Source organism: Protopterus annectens, chromosome 7.part0 (genome assembly GCF_019279795.1).
Source record: "Protopterus annectens isolate FY-2018-M chromosome 7.part0, PAN1.0, whole genome shotgun sequence".
In the NCBI taxonomy this organism is placed as follows: Eukaryota; Metazoa; Chordata; order Ceratodontiformes; family Protopteridae; genus Protopterus; species Protopterus annectens.
Window position 1 is genome coordinate 303,266,468 of NC_056739.1, and position 14,217 is coordinate 303,280,684.

General features: G+C 44.5%; 1 protein-coding gene across 1 annotated transcript in view; it reads left to right on the forward strand.

The window, feature by feature from the left end:
* Positions 1-14,217, forward strand: part of MFSD4A (major facilitator superfamily domain containing 4A) — a 1,221,833-nt gene that overhangs the window by 1,192,492 nt on the left and 15,124 nt on the right. The window lies entirely within an intron of this gene.

The window sequence follows — 14,217 nt, forward strand, 5'->3', positions numbered from 1 at the left end:
ATGGTACGTTACCAACCAACTATACTATTCTCAGAGGCAGGCTGGCATTTAGGGATGAAATACCAGCTATGTGCACGTTTTGATGTAACTGTCCGATGAGTATCACCATAATTTAGCATAAAATACCAAAAGAGGGGGTAACTATTTAGGTCCTTGCAGTAGCCAAAGCTCATCTCAGTTGATAGCTCCATATGTTGTTTGCCAACTGTGAACTGGATAGGTTGCAGTTATTGCAAGTCCCCCACCACCGCTATATTAATATCTATATTGCACAGTGTACACCACATTGCAAATTACAGGATCACTTTTATGTTTATGGTTTGTAATGGGAGTCAGACAGGTCTACAAAAGGCACTTTCACCAATAGCCAGTACCATAAAGTAGTTTCACTCACAGTCACTTTCAGTGAAGATGATTTTTTTCACTTTTCCCCATTGCTGTGCAACAGTGGTGTTGAAACAGAGGTGCACAGGGGAGCTTGTCCCCTGTAAAAAAAAAAAAAAAAAAAAATATATATATATATATATATATATATATATATATATATATATAGATATAGATATAGATATATATATGGGTCTACTTAAGTACACCAAAATACCACTTACCCGAAACCCAGATAACCGAGGTGAAAAAGTTGACAGCACAAGAACACCAACTTACCACTCAGGTAAGTAAACGCTTGGCCATCTTTAAAAACAAACAAAACTGAATGAAAGCAAATCCACCAATGTTGTGAGCTTCGCCCCCACACCCCCAACTAAATTTACCAACTCCATGATTGCACTACTGCAGGGTAAGGGGCAAAGTTCGACAGAATGGCCAAGTGTTTACTTACCTGGAGTAAGATATCATTTTCACTGTTGCAGTATTCATAATGTGAGATCTCCTGCCAGGGATAGCCCAAAGTCCAGCCAGTATACTAAAGCCTTTATATCCTCCTAGTGTCATGTCAGGCATATGCTCCCTGCATAGACAAAGGGCACAAAGGTGGTATGTGTACAATCCATATTAAAAACTGAAATGCCCCAGGAGAAAGAACATGCGCATCATGAGGGGGAAAAGAAACAGTAGAGAAAAACAAAGACCCATTGGCCAGCAAAGTGTTCCCAACAGAAGTAAGAGAAAAAGGATGTAGGAGGAAGGGAATGACTACTGTAACACTGAAAAGAAGGGCATCTACTGTTATGGTAAGGTTTTACACAACTGTTTTACACCCTTCCTTATCACTGTTGCAGTTTTCATAACATGTGGGAGATTACCTAAGCTACTACAAAAGATGGAAGGAGGAAGGCACACAGGATCCCTCCGTAAACCCATGAAATATTGATCTGGCATATCCTGCGCTCGCTCTGAAAATGACATCCAATTTGTAATATTTAGTAAAAGTGTGGATAGAGGACCAAGTAGCAGCTTCAAGGATGGATCTGTTATCCAAAGCTTTGAAGAAAGCTCCAGAAGAGGCTACTGCCTTGAAGAATGAGCTTGAACTGAAGCAGGATGCTCTTTTCCATGAAAAAAATAGCAAAAAGAAATGGCTTTAGAAATCCAGGAGGAGATTGCTTAGAAACTGCCAAACCCAATATCCTGGTATGAAAAGAAATAAAAAGCTGCTCACATTTGCACTGAACTTTCTATGTAGATCCAAGGTGTGAAGAACCTTGTCACTAGCAGATTGCAATGAAGGAAAAAAGGAAGGAGGCTGGACAGACTGATTACGAGGCAACTCAATGACCACCTTAGGCATAAAAGAATTAGTACACAGACACACCCTGTCCCTATGAAAAACCAAAAAGGGAGGAATTGCAATCACAGCCTGAAGTTCGGAAATTCTCTTAGATGAAGTAAGAGCAACCATAAAGACAGTCTTCCAGTTAGAGTGTTGCAAAGAGGAAGAAAAAGTTGGCTTAAAAGAAGCCCGAGTCAGTTTTTCAAGGAGAAAAATTCAGGTCCCCAAGAGGGAAGAATAGGTTTTCTTGTGGGCTTGATATGAAGGGCACAATTAAGGGATTGTTCGACCTCAAAACAAGAGGCCAGTGGTGGGTTCATGGACAGGCAAGCAGAGATTGTTGACAAATGAGTTTTAACAGAAGAATACACAAGGCCAGCCTGGAGCAGTTTACAAAAGTTAAGGAAGGACAAAAAGGACCCTCACTAGGAAAGTATCCTGGGGATGCTTGAGACACCAAACAGAAAATCTTTTACATTTAGCCATGTAGGATTTTCTGGTAGTGGGGCTCCTGTCCTCCTACAAAGCCCTGTGCACATAGTCAGAGAAGTGGTGTTTAAATAGATCACAATTCTATCCACCCAAAGTGGCAAGTGAAGGTGAATGAGACCCTTTATCTTGTGTGAAAAGATCTATCCAGTGAGGTAACTTGTGATGATTGCCCCTGGCCAGGTGAAAGAGCAGGGGAAACCAGTGCTGTCCAGGCCAAAAGGGAATCACCAGCAGGATTCTTGGGGAGTCATTTCTGATTTTGTACAGGACCCTGGGAAGTAGAGGAAGAGAAGGCAAAGCATGGAAGAACATTCCCTTCCAAGAAAAGGACATGGCGTCTGCCTTTCAAATCAGAAGACCTGGGACTCTAGAACAGAAAGGAAGAAGTTGCTTGTTCAGAGGAGAAGCAAAAAGATCTACTTGAGGAATACTCCACTAATGACCTATGTCTAGAAACACCTCTCTGTGAGCTATCCACTCATGAGGTTGTATTCTGGACCTGCTCAGGAAGTCTGCCACTAAGTTGTGCTCTGAAGGGATGCAGACCACCTGAAGGGTTAACTGATGGCAGACAGCCAAATCTGAGGCCTGAAGGGCTAGTCTGCAAAGAACGTAAGACCTTGTGCCACCACCGTTTTGTTCATCTACCACACAAATGTGGTGTTGTCTGTAAAGACTTTTAAAAGGCCTGGAGACTAAAGAGAATGGAAAGCCTGAAGAGCAAGAATACGTGCCATTGTTTCTTTAATGTTGATGTGGTCTGACTTCTGATGAAGGGGCAACAGACCCTGAAATCTCAGATTATTAGAAGAGGCTCCCCATCCTAGATCAGAAGCATCTATGAGCAGCTCTTGAGCTGGGACAGGAGACAAACAGCAGGCCTGGTCTGTCAAAGATCTGCCAACTCCACCAGTGAAACTCAAGTGTGAGACAAGGTAGTAAATGAACTGGAAACTCCAGAGAATGGCAGTGTTGAAGTCAAACCGTCTTTAGGTACCATTGAAGCTTCCTCGTATGAAGCTTGGCAAAGGGAAGCCATGGAAATGGTAGATGCCATGAACCCCAGAGGTCTGAGAAATAACCCTGCAGGAATAAGAGAAAAGGGATGTACAGACTGGGAGTAGGTTGTCAGAGAAAGAACCTTGTAAGAAGGAAGAAAAGCCAGCATTGGAATGGTTTGGATTCTGCAACCTAGAAAAAATGTGGTGTTGAGAAGGATTCAGCACTAATGTCTTGAGATTGATGGTGAATCCCAGACTGAGCAGGAAGAGCAGAGTAAAGTGCAGATCCTGCAGAAGCCTGAATTGAGAGGGAGCAATACTTTTTATTTTTATTATTTTATTTTACATTTGTTGACTGGGCTAGTCTAGCTGGACATATTTTCATTTTCAGGAGAGGCCCGGGGAGAAAAGCTCCACACAGATATACAAAGTATAAAAATATTGTTACAAGGTAAGTAAAGGATTAATAAACAATAAAACAGATGTTTTTTTCATTCTAGATATAAAGTAGCAATAAACAGAATATTACTTAAGGAAGCTAAAAACAGTTGTAGTACAGGAGAGTTACGTACAATACTTCACATCAGGTACAAGGATTTAAACAATAGGTTAGAGTTTAGCTAGTGACAGTCTTATTTACAGATTAAGGAAGCAATACTTCACATAAGGTACAAGGATTTAAGCAATAGGTTAGAGTTTAACTAGTGGCAGTCTTATTTACAAGACTAAGTGTTTAGAAGAGAGGAAGTTAGGTTAGAAGAGGAAGAAACGGGGGTGATGAGGGTGGTTAGTCAGGGTTACTACAAGGGCAAAGCCAGTGCTTTTGGAGGTGTTTTTTAAGTTCTAGTTTGAAAAGTGGCAAGGATGTTATTAGAGTTAATTCATTGGGTAGCAGGTTCCAGTTTTTTCCTGCTGTGTTGGTAAACAGAGAGTCACCAGCTGCATTATTTAACTTTGTTAAGCTAGCAAGGAGTTTGTTAGAAAAACGTAGGGGGTTCAGATTATTGTATGGGACTAGGAGTTTTGAGAGTATAGGGGTATTATTGGGTTGGTGAAATATCCTGTGGGCAATTGTGAGTGGGGGATTTTCAGATGGTTTTGGAATTCAAGCCAGTCGAGTTGCCTGAGATTAGAGCAGTGGTGGGTTCTAAAGGGATTGCCAGTAGCGAATCTGGCAATGTTATTATAGGAAGTTGCTAATTTGTTAAGGTTAATTTTTTAAGGTTGGTAAATATAGGTGAAGCATACAGAAGGGTTGAAATTAGATGGGAGTGAGCGATCTTGGTTCTAGCTGTTGAGATTAAAAAAGGTTTTATTCTATATAAGGAACCTATTTTTCTGTTGACTATTTTAATGGTGGTGTTTATATGGTAATCAAATGAGAGATTATTGTCAGTGGTAATTCCTAAAAGTTTAGTGGTAGAGTCTGGGAGAATAACAGTGCCATTATTTGAAGAGATTGAGAAATCTAAGGGGGGGGGGGGACCTAGTAGTGGGTGTAAAGAGAAGGAGTTTAGTGTTCATAGCATTAAGTAAGAAGCAACATTTGGTAAACCATGTTTCTACAGTGTTGAAAACATTTTGAGTAAGAGAATGTAGTTCAGATGGAGAGGTTGCTGAACAAATTAGTGTGGAGTCATCTGTATACTGAATACAGGTGGCTTCAGGGATTGCTACATGGAGATCATTAATAAATAGTGAGAAAAGAAGTGGTCCTAGAATGGAGCCCTGAGGGACCCCGATGGTGACAGGTAAAAAGGATGAGATTTGATTTTCCCAGAGGACTGCTTGTTGTCTGTTGCTGAGATACGATGTAAACCACTTAATGGCCAGAGAGTCAAAGGAAAGAGATTCAAGAATATTGATTAAGCGGATACGGTTAACCATGTTGAAAGCTTTAGAGAGGTCAATAAAGAGTGCAGATGAGAGGATGTTGTTGTTATGGTTTCTATTGATGGTATCTGTGAAGGATAGAAGGGCAGTAGTGGTACTATGTGATGGCCTAAAGCCATGTTGACAGTTTGCTATTAAGTTAAGTAGAGAGAGATGATGTAGAAGTTGTTGGTGAATGCATGTTTCCAAAACTTTAGCTAAGGGTGATAGGAGAGCAAATGGCCGATAGTTAGAGTAGTCATTAGAGTTTCCACCTTTATGTAAGGGGATAATGTGTGAGATTTTCCAAATATCTGGGATGGTTCCTTCTTGGATTGTCCTATTTATAAGGATAGATATAGGGTAGGTAATTACTTTGGCTGCTTTTTGGAGATATTGGGAAGGAAGTTGGTCAGCAGATGGAGTACATGGCGTACGTTTGTGAAGAAATTTATAGATGAGAGAAGTAGAGATGGGTAGTAGTTTAAATTGAGAAAAAGTGTGTGTGTTAAGTTGCTGGGAAGGCTGGAGTTTTCAGAGATAAGATGACTAGCTAGAGATTGTATAGTCTCAGTGAATAAAGAGTTAAAGGTATTGGCAGTTTGATGAGTATTTGGATCTGCATCAAGTGGGGTGGGTGTTTGGGACTTCCCTGGGGAAAGGAGCTTATTAATGCAGGACCAGAACTTTTGAGGATTATTTTGATGAGTTTGTTGAAGTTTACAGTAATAGTTCTTTTATCTGTGAGTATTGCTTTTTTGTGATGTTTCTAAGCTGCCTAAAGTATAGGTGATCAGAGCTATTTCTATAGGTTCTCCATTTAGCCCAGACTTTGTTCCCAAGTAGAATTTGATTTCTAGTTTCATTAGAAAGCCATGGGGCTGGGTTAGACTTCATTCTTATGGAACATTTAGGAACATGCTTATCCAGGATAGATAAGAAAGCAGTGTTAAAATACTGTACTGCCTCTTCAAGTGGGAGGTATTTTAAAGGGTTCCAGTTACATGCTCTAAGCTCAGTTTGGAATAATTCTGCCTTAAAGTGTTTGGTAGAGCGTACTGTCCTAATGATGGGGAGGTTTGGAAAATCCTTTTTTTCTCTTGTGATGTATGTCAAGGAATGATCACTTAGATCATCTGGTAGAGTTCCTACTTTATAAGTTTGTTTCACATTATTTATGAGTATCCAGTCTAAGGTACTCTCTTTCTTATTAGGTTTGTTAATTCTGGTTGTAGAGGTTATGGTTTGGGTAAAGCCATGGAGGTTAATATGAGAGGTAGGACTTTCAGCACTAACACTTTTCCAGTCCATATTAAAGTCACCTAGTATTATTGTTTCTTGGGGGTAGGTAGAAGACACCCAGCAGAGTAAATCCTCTATTGTAATGATACTGTTTCCGGGTGGTATGTAAATGCAGATAATGTATAAAGATTTTTTTGCATTGATTTGAAGCTTAGTAATGAGGACTTCTGCGTTGCTATCCTGGATTGGATTAGATGGTAGGGTAGGGATATGAAGTCCATTTTTAAATAGAATTGCCACTCTACCACCTTTACGTTTTGTTCTGTCTTGTCTAACTATATTATAGCCCTGGGGGATAATTTCATTATCTTTGGTTTCTGGTTTCAACCAAGTCTCAGTAAGACTGAGAATATCAAAGGAGTGAATATCTAGGAGGGCATGAGGGTGAGCTATTTTATTATTGATGCTTTGGATATTAAGATGCCCTATTAGGAGAGAACTATTGAGTTTAGGGTGAGTTGTTTGGATTGTAGGGTTGGTAGGGCCACAGTTGGGGTGGACGTCACCATCTTTTAAGGAGGGATTATTTAGTTTTGTTACTGAATAGTTGCCAAGGTAGGTAATGATTTTCAAATTTTTTTCTGTGTTTAGGTTATGTTTAATGTGGGAGAGTCTGTGGTATTTGGGTAGTAGGTAACTGGAAGTGGAAGTAATGTTAGAATGTCTATTGAAGGATATTTGTGTGTAGATTGCAGTTTGTTTGTGAGAATGGTTATGATGGAGATAGTGTAGTTTTTCAAAGGAGGTAAGAAGGTAGGTTGAGATGAGGGTAGTTGAGAGTATAATTGTGAGTGTTAGCTTGGAAAGATTAGGGGGAGGCATTTTAGAGGAGATTATACAGTAAGAACTCAAGTATAGGGATGCAAGCGGGAGCAAGATGTGGAGGAGAGGAAGATAAAAGGATACAGGAAGAGGAGAGTGGGGGAACTATGTATACAAGTTGAGAGTAGGAGGAAAGATACCTTAGGGAGTGGCTAATTGTGTGTGATTATTAGAAGATGGGGGTGTGGTGAATTATGTGGGATGAGGTGATGTATGGGATTGGTTGGGTGATAGTGAGGGTGTGGTTTAAAGAAGTATAAGTGTAGGAGTACTGGGGGTGGGTGGAAATTGGTGGTAGGGGAGCGGAGTGAGACCGCAGGGCGAACAGAGCGGGGTCACAGCTGAGAGAGGCTGAGAGGCAATCAGTTATGGAGAGAGACCGAGGTCTACAGGCATAGGAAGGGTAAGAGACAAACTGTTTCTAGGTGGCAGAGAAAACAGGTGAGCAGAGGTATAGCTATGCTGGGGAGACAGTTATATAAAACAGTTTAATAGCAGAGAGAGAGAGATTTATAGAAAGTGCCAAAGGCAGGAGAGGAGGTTTATACAGCTGGATAATAGAGAGGGCCAGTAGCAAAAGTAGTGATAGTCAAAGGTGTAAATTTATTAGGCTCCCAGACTAACCTAGGATAATTTCCTATTCAAGCAGTCATGGGATAAGGGGTAAGTACATGAAAAGAGAGTACAAACACAGCTAGCAGAGTCTAGCTGGTCTATCGAGCTAGTTGGTTTCTACAGCCAGTGAGAGATGGTATTCCAAAACCTAACATTTGATGCCCTCTATTGGATACAGAGGGGAAAGCATTAACTCCACTAGGATAGTAGGTTGAGGGGGGATAGGTTAATAAAGGATGGTACGGGGGGGGGTAGTTCCACGGGTGTGCTGGCCCTTACAAAATAGTTTAGAATTTAAATGCAGACACCAGAATTTAGAGTTATCACATTCACAAGGTTATAGATTAAATCATACATATACTGTAGGATAACACCTACACAGTAAGGCTGAAAGTGGAGGGTCCAGGTAGATCTTGAGGGGCTTCTAAGTTGAGTTTCCCTACTATTCAGTAGGATATCATTAGCCTTACAGGGTTTCAAAATGGAGGGACTGGCTATGTCTCCACACAGGACTTAGAAGGTTCCACACACCACCCGGAGAGGTAGGGGCTTTTGGCCAGAGCAGAGGGATTTTAAAAATGCGAAGCAGGTCATCCAGATATAGGAATATCTGGATTCCCTGAAGCCTGCAAAAGGCTATAACAGGGGTCAGACATTTGGTGAATACCCTTGAGGAAATAGAAGGACCAAAAGGCAAAGCAGAGAACTGAAAATGAGAGGAAGAAACAGAAATATAAAAACTTCCTGAATATGAAGACAGGCATCCTGTAGGTTTAGGGAGACCAAGAAAGCCTGTGGAAGTAAGAGGAGAAATAAAGGCTGGAGGGAAGGCATTCAGAAAGAAGGAATTTTTAGACAAGTATTTCTATAGGAGAAGTCTAGGACTGGTTTCCAGATATTTTTTTTTTTGGGAACTAGAAACATTCTAGAGCAAAACCCTGTCCCTCTTTGGGATAATGAAATGGGTTGTATGGTGCCCTGAGCCAACAAATCCTGCATTATCATAATGGATAATGGACAGAACCAGGCATCTGCAGTAGTCTGTTGCCAGACAGGGACAGACAGGTAAAACTTAAAAGGCAGAGGAACCTGGCCAAGGGAAAGGGGAGAAAGTATGTCACAGAGGGAGGCAAATTTGTCCTGAAAAGGGGGCTTTTGAGTTTTAGAAATCTGGGTAGGTTTATCAGAGAACATACTCTTCAGAATCCTTTTTCCATTTAGATGGCTGACGAGGCTGCCTACAAATAAAGGCAGACCTATTAGAAGGATAGTGTCTGTTAAACTTGGTTATGGAAGAGTTATGGAAGAGACATAGATTTGCTTAAGAACATCTAGAAGCTTGGCCTTAATATCAGGTAAAGCCTGGAGTCGATGTAGAGTCCCTCCTCATAAATGAACCTGAAGCAGAAATGGAGGATGCTTCAGCTGCATCACAACTACATTTGATGGCGTGATGGACACCCTGAAAAGTGTAACTTAATAAGGAGAGGGCAGAAGTCTTTCCCTCCATCAGAAAGGTCTGAAAATACCCCCCCCCCCCAAGTTGGGACAAAAGGGCCAAAATTTACATGATCATATGGGTTTGATAATTTATGGCCCTGAAGGCCAGAGTGGCTGAAGTGCACACATTTTTCCCCTGCCATTCGATACAGCCGAGCTGTCTTTATCAGAAGGAAGACGTTTTGAAGAGGGTAAAAGCTTACATGGCTTGTGAGCAGAAAGAGACCACAGCAGTGTCTGGAGAAGGGCAGTTGTAGAGGTACTTAAAGGCCCCATGCACCATATAAAAACAGTCAAGCTTCTTAGAGGCTGGAGGGTGGGAATCGGGAGCCAAAGAGGCAAAACTATCTAACACAGGCAGAACAACAGAAGGCTTAGAATATTCCATCTGCAACAGCTCATAGTACCTCTTGTGACTGTCAGAGACTTGTGAGAAGTCCCACTTAAAATGCTCCATTATGCGCACTACTGCATCTCCACATAACTCTTTAAAAGAAGAAGAATCTGGACTCAAGCAATCTTCTTCCTCAGACCCGTAATCCAAAAGTGAGGTAATTTGTGAGGAGTAGGCATATGATTCATCTCCTGACACCACTTCCTCATTTGAAGAATTAGACTCTCTAATCCTTTTGGCTGGAGTAGATGACCAAGGAGAAGCAGGAACAGATATCCCCTGAGATGGTCTTAAGGCCGTCAGGGAATTGACCTCTTCCCTATCTAGAATCTGTAAAATCCGTGTACGCCCTTTGGAAATGATCAGCCATGGTTCCCCCTCAACATCTATGGTGGACATTTACACTGCCTCAGAGATTGTGCACCAGAGTCAGACTGAGACTTTTTGGTCTTCTTTTTAAGAGGCAGCTGTACTTCAGAGTGGGAGTATTCAACCATGGTACCCTGAGTCAGACTTTGAGATGTTGGTTCTCAAGATAAATAGATAAAAAGGACAGACAGCTGTGAAGCATTTTGGGAACAAGAGCCTGACAAATGGTACACTGGGTATGATCATGTGAAGCACGCAGGCAAAATTAACACTTTTTTCATGACTGTCTTCATGGGGAGTCTGTCTCCCACATTGACATTTTCTTTCCTGAATGATGTGAACCCTAAGTACACAAAGGAAGGAATGGAAGGAACCCTAATATGGCACTTACCTGTAAATGGCTTGGTGGAAACCAGCTTGGCGAAGGGCTTTCAGACCAATGGTCAGCTGTGGTGTTCGGACTGGCAGCAAGGAAGTTCTGAGTATGGAATGTATGTCACCTTTATGCCCTATGCCTGTGTGGTGAGAATATGCCTGACATACCACACTTGAATAATGTAAAGGTTTTGATATACTGGCAGGACAGCCAACATTTTAGGAGTACTGCAACAGTGATAAGCAAGAACATTTAGCTGTTCTGTTAACCTTTAAATGAATTAGAGTAATATTTTTTGGATGTGTACCTGTTTTTGAGCAAATATGTTGAGACCTTTGCATAGGAGAATTTAGTACATGGTCATTTTGTGAAGCCTAAAGGATTCTGTATTCTGGAGTAACACACAGGGTTGGCACTAACTCTGTCGATCCTGTGCTGCACATCCATGTTACAAGACATTTTGACAAGGTAATATTCAGTTCTGCATAACTGGTCAATTGCATGTAACTTAACAGGCATTGTGTTTTTTTTTTTTCTAACCTGCCCCAGCAGCCTGTTTTAATAAGTTAAACACCAAGTTCATTTACTGTTAGGCTGCAGGAATATGTTCGAGGCATTAAAAAATAAAAAGTTCAGTGGCTTTACATTTTTAAATAAACAAAGGATCTGAAGTAGGATATTCATTTGTCTGCAACCTGTGGGTTATGGATCCGATATCGGATCCGAACCGGCATAGTTTTCCAGCTATGGATCCAAGCTCTCAGCTCCTCCCCTCACCCATAATGCCCTGCTCTACCCTCATGACCTCAGATCTTGTTTGCCGCGCTGGTAACTGGATGTGGATTTCATAGCTCTCAGCTAAGTGGATTTTTTCTTGTTCAAAAATAGAGAATTTTTTCTTTCTTTAATATTTTTTGTGTGAAAGTAGTAGGTTTCCCGTTTATATAGACTGTTTTAAGTGTATTTTAAGTTACAGTAATAATTTTATTCCCTCCCTCGCTGTAATGAGAGTGTGTGTGTAGGCCTGTGTGCTTTATTTTTGTTTAAGTTACTTTTCAGTAACTTTGGGTTATTATAGACTATGGCTGAACAGCCTAAGTCTATATTTTCAAATGCTCGAGTGTGGCCATAAGCTCTCTCCGCTGATGGCCACACTCGTGTGTTAGTGTCTTGGGGTTGAACACCTCACATCTGGTTGTACCATTTGTGCAGGGTTCAACCCCAGGGCGCTGAGGGAGCGGAGGTCCAAGCTGGTCTTGGCGGGTCTTTACCGCCGGACTCGGCTCCGACCTCCGCTCCTTCGGGGACTCCTGCGGCTGCAGTAGTTCCCTGTGGCACCCCTCCTGCTCCGGGGACTCAAACTCCCGCTTCTGGAGAGGAGAGGGATGCATCTAGAAAGGACCGGAGGGAGAAGCACCTGCGGCGGGCCGAGACCTCTGTTTCGCCCCGCCAGCTAAGCTGGCTTCTCCCGGCTCGTCGGTTCGGTCTCCTCCTTCGGCTCCGGTCCCCTGTTTGCTTCTCACCGGGTCCCGAGGAGGAGGAGACTGATTCCGCCGAGGCTATCGAGGAGGCATTCCAGGCCTACCTCGGTAGCCTCGCCGAGATCCACCCATAGCTCTTTCGATGCTGATCTGGACCGGATGATGAGAAGGTTCATCCAGGCCCAGATGCAGATGGGAGTGTTTGCCTCCCCTCCGGGGAGCTCAACACCCTTTTAAGCCTATTGCTCCTTCCCCCACCCGCTACCTGGGTTGGGAGCAGCTGGAGCCGAGCAGCTTCGGAGCGGGGGGGAGGTCGGAGCCGATAGTACTTGGTACTTCGGATCCCACCCTGCCCCCGAGTGCGCCGGACCCGATCTCGCGGAGCCTGGATCCGAGCTTCGGATCCGGGGGGATCAGTGCGCGTTCGGCGGCGGCTGTGTCGGAGCGCACTGGCCCTTCGGATCCGAGTGCCGGCGCCGGCTCCGATCCACTCTTCGGATCCGAGGGGAGCCGATTGTCGGATCCTTTGGTCGAGGTCGGCCCCTTCGGCTTTTGATGTAGTGGAGAGGGCTCTGTTGAGGGTCTCCGGACCCCGGCACTTGCTTCGTCCCGCTCCCTCTGCACTGGGCCAGGCTTCCACCATCCGGCCCCTGGGACAGCCCGCTTGTGCCCCAAGTTGCTCCCATGGAGCAAAGTGCTGCTTGAGGACTCCTCTGACAGCCCCCCAGGGGAGGCTCCTCGCAAGCATACGAGCAAAGGGAGGCACATTGGCTCCCCTGGGTCTCTCACTGAAGACCCGGACTTGGAGGGAGGGGAAGGCTCCCCACGGTCACCCCGAGGATGTCTCCTTCGGAGACATCATGGAAATGCTCCATTAGGGGGTGGTCTGCCCCAAGTCTTCCTCGGACGAGTCCGTGTTCTTGGAGGCATTCAAACGGGCCCGTCTACCTCTTGGGTGTCCCCTGCCGACCCCTGGTGGACCTTATTACCACCAGGGCGTGGAAGGAACCGGACACCGTGGAGCCAATTCCCAAAAGACCTGATAGAATCCTTAGCCCGCCTCCGACAGGACCCATTGGAGTAAGGGGCCTCCTGTAGATGCCATGTTGATGGCGGCCACAAAGAGGGAACTGGCTCAGGAGAGTCCTCAGTCCACCCACCGAGCAAGGAGTCTCGGATGATGGACCGCTTGGGGAAGCGGATGTTCAGTTCGGCGACCTTCTCGGTAAGGGCGCTGAACTATTTGGCACATGTTATTCGGATGCAGCGGACCTTATTAAGGAGTACGCTGCATCCCCTGAGTCCATTTCGGAGGAGGACAGAGTTCTGCACTCCACCAAAATGGCCACTCTTAGGTCAGTCACAAATACTTCTATGCGGCTACTCTCCCATGCTACGGAGGGCGCCGCTAGAGCCGGGGACAGGACTGGTCACGAGACGCCAGGCCTGGCTCCGCCACTGCGATTTTTCTGAGCCCTTCAAGGCGCCGCTTAACGCCTTTGATGGTTCTGCTCTGTTTGGCAAGACCGCTCGCAGACGCTGACCCAGAGCGAGAAGGACGGAAGACGCTGTCTGCCGCCGGAATCCGCTTCTCTGCACCCCAGAGGCCCTATTCTAGGAACCAAAAGGGTCAGAAGAAGATGTGGTTCCGGAAGTCGCAGCAGTCCCAGCCTGCTCCGGACAACCAGTCCTTCCGCGGCAGAGGAGGACAGGGAGGACGCCGCCTAGGGGCAGAGGGGCTCCCAGAAACTTCGGGTCCAGGGAACCTTTCTCTGAACGGCCCGCAGCAACCCTGAGGGTTGCCCGACTGCTCTACTCTGGAGGCAGTCGGGGACGTTGGGCACCTAGCGGCATGGGAGTCCATAACATCGGACCGCTGGGTTCTCCAAATCATATCCAGGGATATCGCATTCCTTTCCTTCACCTTCCAAAGATGAAGTCCCTCCCAGACGTACTCACCCGGTCAAAGGGAGGCCGCTTTGGCAGAAATTGGCCATCTGCTAGAGAAAAGAGCCATCCAGCCCGCTCCCCAGATCAGATCGGATCAGGGTTCTACTCCAGATTCTTTTAGTGCCAAAAAGACGGGGAACTAAGACCAATCCTAGACCTCTCTCTCTTGAATCTGGCAGTCCCCAAAGAAAAGTTCCGAATGGTCACTCTACAATCTATTCTCCCCCTTCTGGGAGAAGGCCACTGGATGTGCTCGATAGATCTCAAGGACGCGTACTACCACATCCTAATGGACAGGCGCCCAGGAGGTTTCT